Source organism: Osmia lignaria, unplaced genomic scaffold, assembly GCF_051020975.1.
Source record: "Osmia lignaria lignaria isolate PbOS001 unplaced genomic scaffold, iyOsmLign1 scaffold0006, whole genome shotgun sequence".
NCBI classification, from domain to species: domain Eukaryota; kingdom Metazoa; phylum Arthropoda; class Insecta; order Hymenoptera; family Megachilidae; genus Osmia; species Osmia lignaria.
In genome coordinates, this window is record NW_027478163.1 from 5,272,147 (window position 1) to 5,279,052 (window position 6,906).

Here is a 6,906-nt window from a genome sequence, read left to right on the forward strand (position 1 = left end):
TAGAGAATTAAGTTTCCTACTTTTTATGTTCTATGATATTTTTTGATCAGATGCGTAGTTCTCGAGATATATCAAGATATTCAAAAGTTCCGAAGCCGCACCAACATAATAGAGATACAGAAACACCGTGGCCCCTTTCTTTGAGATAACTCTGCACTATTGCGAGCTGCAAATGCCACTTCCAGCTTAGCTGTGCAGTGGAAGAACAACAAGAAGAAGAAATATCTCGAAATATGTCCGTCAGGCCAGTTCCTTTGAGCTGAATCTGCAAATATCTCGGAAACGAAGCGAGCTATGGCAAAATGTTAAGCGACCTTTTTTGTAGAGAATTAAGTTTCCTACTTTTTATGTTCTATGATATTTTTTGATCAGAAGCGTAGTTTTCGAGATATATCGAGATATTTAAAAGTTCCGAAGCCGCACCAACATAATAGGGATACAGAAACACCGTGGCCCCTTTCTTTGAGATAACTCTGCACTAGTGCGAGCCGCAAATGCCACTTCCAGCTTAGCTGTACAGAGGAAGAACAACAAGAAGAAGAAATATCTCGAAATATGTCCGTCAGGCCAGTTCCTTTGAGCTGAATCTGCAAATATCTCGGAAACGAAGCGAGCTATGGCAAAATGTTAAGAGACCTTTTTTGTAGAGAATTAAGTTTCCTACTTTTTATCTTCTATGATATTTTCTGATCAGATGCGTAGTTCTCGAGATATATCAAGATATTTAAAAGTTCCGAAGCCGCACCAACATAATAGAGATACAGAAACACCGTGGCCCCTTTCTTTGAGATAACTCTGCACTATTGCGAGCTGCAAATACCACTTTCAGCTTAGCTGTGCAGAAGAAGAACAACAAGAAGAAGAAATATCTCGAAATATGTCCGTCAGGCCCCTTCCCTTGAGATAAATATGCAAATATCTCGGAAAGGAAGCGAGCTATGGCAAAATGTTAAGCGACCTTTTTTGTAGAGAATTAAGTTTCCTACTTTTTATGTTCTATGATATTTTTTGATCAGATGCGTAGTTCTCGAGATATATCAAGATATTTAAAAGTTCCGAAGCCGCACCAACATAATAGAGATACAGAAACACCGTGGCCCCTTTCTTTGAGATAACTCTGCACTATTGCGAGCTGCAAATGCCACTTTCAGCTTAGCTGTACAGAAGAAGAACAACAAGAAGAAGAAATATCTCGAAATATGTCCGTCAGGCCCCTTCCCTTGAGATAAATCTGCAAATATCTCGGAAACGAAGAGAGCTATGGCAAAATGTTAAGAGACCTTTTTTGTAGAGAATTAGGTTTCCTACTTTTTATGTTCTATGATATTTTTTGATCAGATGCGTAGTTCTCGAGATATATCAAGATATTTAAAAGTTCCGAAGCCGCACCAACATAATAGAGATACAGAAACACCGTGACCCCTTTCTTTGAGATAACTCTGCACTATTGCGAGCTGTAAATGCCACTTCCAGCTTAGCTGTGCAGAAGAAGAACAACAAGAAGAAGAAATATCTCGAAATATGTCCGTCAGGCCCCTTCCCTTGAGATATATCTGCAAATATCTCGGAAACGAAGCGAGCTATGGCAAAATGTTAAGAGACGTTTTTTGTAGAGAATTATGTTTCCTACAATTTATCTTCTATGATATTTTTTGATCAGAAGCGTAGTTCTCGAGATATATCAAGATATTTAAAAGTTCCGAAGCCGCACCAACATAATAGGGATACAGAAACACCGTGGCCCCGTTCTTTGAGATAACTCTGCACTAGTGCGAGCCGCAAATGCCACTTCCAGCTTAGCTGTGCAGAAGAAGAACAACAAGAAGAAGAAATATCTCGAAATATGTCCGTCAGGCCCCTTCCCTTGAGATAAATATGCAAATATCTCGGAAACGAAGCGAGCTATGGCAAAATGTTAAGCGACCTTTTTTGTAGAGAATTAAGTTTCCTACTTTTTATGTTCTATGATATATTTTGATCAGATGCGTAGTTCTCGAGATATATCAAGATATTTAAAAGTTCCGAAGCCGCACCAACATAATAGAGATACAGAAACACCGTGGCCCCTTTCTTTGAGATAACTCTGCACTATTGCGAGCTGCAAATGCCACTTTCAGCTTAGCTGTACAGAAGAAGAACAACAAGAAGAAGAAATATCTCGAAATATGTCCGTCAGGCCCCTTCCCTTGAGATAAATCTGCAAATATCTCGGAAACGAAGAGAGCTATGGCAAAATGTTAAGAGACCTTTTTTGTAGAGAATTAGGTTTCCTACTTTTTATGTTCTATGATATTTTTTGATCAGATGCGTAGTTCTCGAGATATATCAAGATATTTAAAAGTTCCGAAGCCGCACCAACATAATAGAGATACAGAAACACCGTGGCCCCTTTCTTTGAGATAACTCAGCACTAGTGCGAGCCGCAAATGCCACTTCCAGCTTAGCTGTGCAGAAGAAGAACAACAAGAAGAAGAAATATCTCGAAATATGTCCGTCAGGTCCCTTCCTTTGAGATAAATCTGCAAATATCTCGGAAACGAAGCGAGCTATGGCAAAATGTTAAGCGACCTTTTTTGTAGAGAATTAAGTTTCCTACTTTTTATGTTCTATGATATTTTTTGATCAGATGCGTAGTTCTCGAGATATATCAAGATATTCAAAAGTTCCGAAGCCGCACCAACATAATAGAGATACAGAAACACCGTGGCCCCTTTCTTTGAGATAACTCTGCACTATTGCGAGCTGCAAATGCCACTTCCAGCTTAGCTGTGCAGTGGAAGAACAACAAGAAGAAGAAATATCTCGAAATATGTCCATCAGGCCAGTTCCTTTGAGCTGAATCTGCAAATATCTCGGAAACGAAGCGAGCTATGGCAAAATGTTAAGAGACGTTTTTTGTAGAGAATTATGTTTCCTACAATTTATGTTCTATGATATTTTTTTATCAGAAGCGTAGTTCTCGAGATATATCAAGATATTTAAAAGTTCCGAAGCCGCACCAACATAATAGGGATACAGAAACACCGTGGCCCCGTTCTTTGAGATAACTCTGCACTAGTGCGAGCCGCAAATGCCACTTCCAGCTTAGCTGTGCAGAAGAAGAACAACAAGAAGAAGAAATATCTCGAAATATGTCCGTCAGGCCCCTTCCCTTGAGATAAATATGCAAATATCTCGGAAACGAAGCGAGCTATGGCAAAATGTTAAGCGACCTTTTTTGTAGAGAATTAAGTTTCCTACTTTTTATGTTCTATGATATTTTTTGATCAGAACCGTAGTTTTCGAGATATATCGAGATATTTAAAAGTTCCGAAGCCGCACCAACATAATAGGGATACAGAAACACCGTGGCCCCTTTCTTTGAGATAACTCTGCACTAGTGCGAGCCGCAAATGCCACTTCCAGCTTAGCTGTGCAGAGGAAGAACAACAAGAAGAAGAAATATCTCGAAATATGTCCGTCAGGCCAGTTCCTTTGAGCTGAATCTGCAAATATCTCGGAAACGAAGCGAGCTATGGCAAAATGTTATGAGACGTTTTTTGTAGAGAATTATGTTTCCTACAATTTATGTTCTATGATATTTTTTGATCAGAAGCGTAGTTTTCGAGATATATCGAGATATTTAAAAGTTCCGAAGCCGCACCAACATAATAGGGATACAGAAACACCGTGGCCCCTTTCTTTGAGATAACTCTGCACTAGTGCGAGCCGCAAATGCCACTTCCAGCTTAGCTGTGCAGAAGAAGAACAACAAGAAGAAGAAATATCTCGAAATATGTCCGTCAAGCCCGTTCCCTTGAGATAAATCTGCAAATATCTCGGAAACGAAGCGAGCTATGGCAAAATGTTAAGAGACCTTTTTTGTAGAGAATTAGGTTTCCTACTTTTTATGTTCTATGATATTTTTTGATCAGATGCGTAGTTCTCGAGATATATCAAGATATTTAAAAGTTCCGAAGCCGCACCAACATAATAGAGATACAGAAACACCGTGGCCCCTTTCTTTGAGATAACTCTGCACTATTGCGAGCTGTAAATGCCACTTCCAGCTTAGCTGTGCAGAAGAAGAACAACAAGAAGAAGAAATATCTCGAAATATGTCCGTCAGGCCAGTTCCTTTGAGCTGAATCTGCAAATATCTCGGAAACGAAGCGAGCTATGGCAAAATGTTAAGAGACGTTTTTTGTAGAGAATTATGTTTCCTACAATTTATGTTCTATGATATTTTTTGATCAGAAGCGTAGTTTTCGAGATATATCGAGATATTTAAAAGTTCCGAAGCCGCACCAACATAATAGGGATACAGAAACACCGTGGCCCCTTTCTTTGAGATAATTCTGCACTAGTGCAAACCGCAAATGCCACTTCCAGCTTAGCTGTGCAGAAGAAGAACAACAAGAAGAAGAAATATCTCGAAATATGTCCGTCAGGCCACTTCCCTTGAGATAAATCTGCAAATATCTCGGAAACGAAGCGAGCTATTGCAAAATGTTAAGAGACATTTTTTGTAGAGAATTATGTTTCCTACAATTTATGTTCTATGATATTTTTTGATCAGAAGCGTAGTTTTCGAGATATATCGAGATATTTAAAAGTTCCGAAGCCGCACCAACATAATAGAGATACAGAAACACCGTGGCCCCTTTCTTTGAGATAACTCTGCACTAGTGCGAGCCGCAAATGCCACTTCCAGCTTAGCTGTGCAGAAGAAGAGCAACAAGAAGAAGAAATATCTCGAAATATGTCCGTCAGGCCAGTTCCTTTGAGCTGAATCTGCAAATATCTCGGAAACGAAGCGAGCTATGGCAAAATGTTCAGAGACGTTTTTTGTAGAGAATTATGTTTCCTACAATTTATGTTCTATGATATTTTTTGATCAGAAGCGTAGTTCTTGAGATCTATCAAGATATTTAAAAGTTCCGAAGCCGCACCAACATAATAGGGATACAGAAACACCGTGGCCCCGTTCTTTGAGATAACTCTGCACTAGTGCGAGCCGCAAATGCCACTTCCAGCTTAGCTGTGCAGAAGAAGAACAACAAGAAGAAGAAATATCTCGAAATATGTCCGTCAGGCCCCTTCCCTTGAGATAAATATGCAAATATCTCGGAAACGAAGCGAGCTATGGCAAAATGTTAAGCGACCTTTTTTGTAGAGAATTAAGTTTCCTACTTTTTATGTTCTATGATATTTTTTGATCAGATGCGTAGTTCTCGAGATATATCAAGATATTTAAAAGTTCCGAAGCCGCACCAACATAATAGAGATACAGAAACACCGTGGCCCCTTTCTTTGAGATAACTCCGTACTATTGCGAGCTGCAAATGCCACTTTCAGCTTAGCTGTACAGAAGAAGAACAACAAGAAGAAGAAATATCTCGAAATATGTCCGTCAGGCCCCTTCCCTTGAGATAAATCTGCAAATATCTCGGAAACGAAGAGAGCTATGGCAAAATGTTAAGAGACCTTTTTTGTAGAGAATTAGGTTTCCTACTTTTTATGTTCTATGATATTTTTTGATCAGATGCGTAGTTCTCGAGATATATCAAGATATTTAAAAGTTCCGAAGCCGCACCAACATAATAGAGATACAGAAACACCGTGGCCCCTTTCTTTGAGATAACTCTGCACTATTGCGAGCTGTAAATGCCACTTCCAGCTTAGCTGTGCAGAAGAAGAACAACAAGAAGAAGAAATATCTCGAAATATGTCCGTCAGGCCCCTTCCCTTGAGATATATCTGCAAATATCTCGGAAACGAAGGAAGCTATGGCAAAATGTTAAGAGACCTTCTTTGTAGAGAATTATGTTTCCTACAATTTATGTTCTATGATATTTTTTCATCAGAAGCGTAGTTTTCGAGATATATCGAGATATTTAAAAGTTCCGAAGCCGCACCAACATAATAGAGATACAGAAACACTGTGGCCCCTTTCGTTGAGATAACTCTGCACTAGTGCGAGCCGCAAATGCCACTTCCAGCTTAGCTGTGCAGAAGAAGAACAACAAGAAGAAGAAATATCTCGAAATATGTCCGTCAGGCCCCTTCCCTTGAGATAAATCTGCAAATATCTCGGAAACGAAGCGAGCTATGGCAAAATGTTAAGAGACCTTTTTTGTAGAGAATTAAGTTTCCTACTTTTTATGTTCTATGATATTTTTTGATCAGATGCGTAGTTCTCGAGATATATCAAGATATTCAAAAGTTCCGAAGCCGCACCAACATAATAGAGATACAGAAACACCGTGGCCCCTTTCTTTGAGATAACTCTGCACTATTGCGAGCTGCAAATGCCGCTTCCCGCTTAGCTGTGCAGTGGAAGAACAACAAGAAGAAGAAATATCTCGAAATATGTCCGTCAGGCCAGTTCCTTTGAGCTGAATCTGCAAATATCTCGGAAACGAAGCGAGCTATGGCAAAATGTTAAGAGACGTTTTTTGTAGAGAATTATGTTTCCTACAATTTATGTTCTATGATATTTTTTGATCAGATGCGTAGTTCTCGAGATATATCAAGATATTTAAAAGTTCCGAAGCCGCACCAACATAATAGAGATACAGAAACACCGTGGCCCCTTTCTTTGAGATAACTCTGCACTATTGCGAGCTGTAAATGCCACTTCCAGCTTAGCTGTGCAGAAGAAGAACAACAAGAAGAAGAAATATCTCGAAATATGTCCGTCAGGCCCCTTCCCTTGAGATATATCTGCAAATATCTCGGAAACGAAGGAAGCTATGGCAAAATGTTAAGAGACCTTCTTTGTAGAGAATTAGGTTTCCTACTTTTTATGTTCTATGATATTTTTTGATCAGATGCGTAGTTCTCGAGATATATCAAGATATTTAAAAGTTCCGAAGCCGCACCAACATAATAGAGATACAGAAACACCGTGGCCCCTTTCTTTGA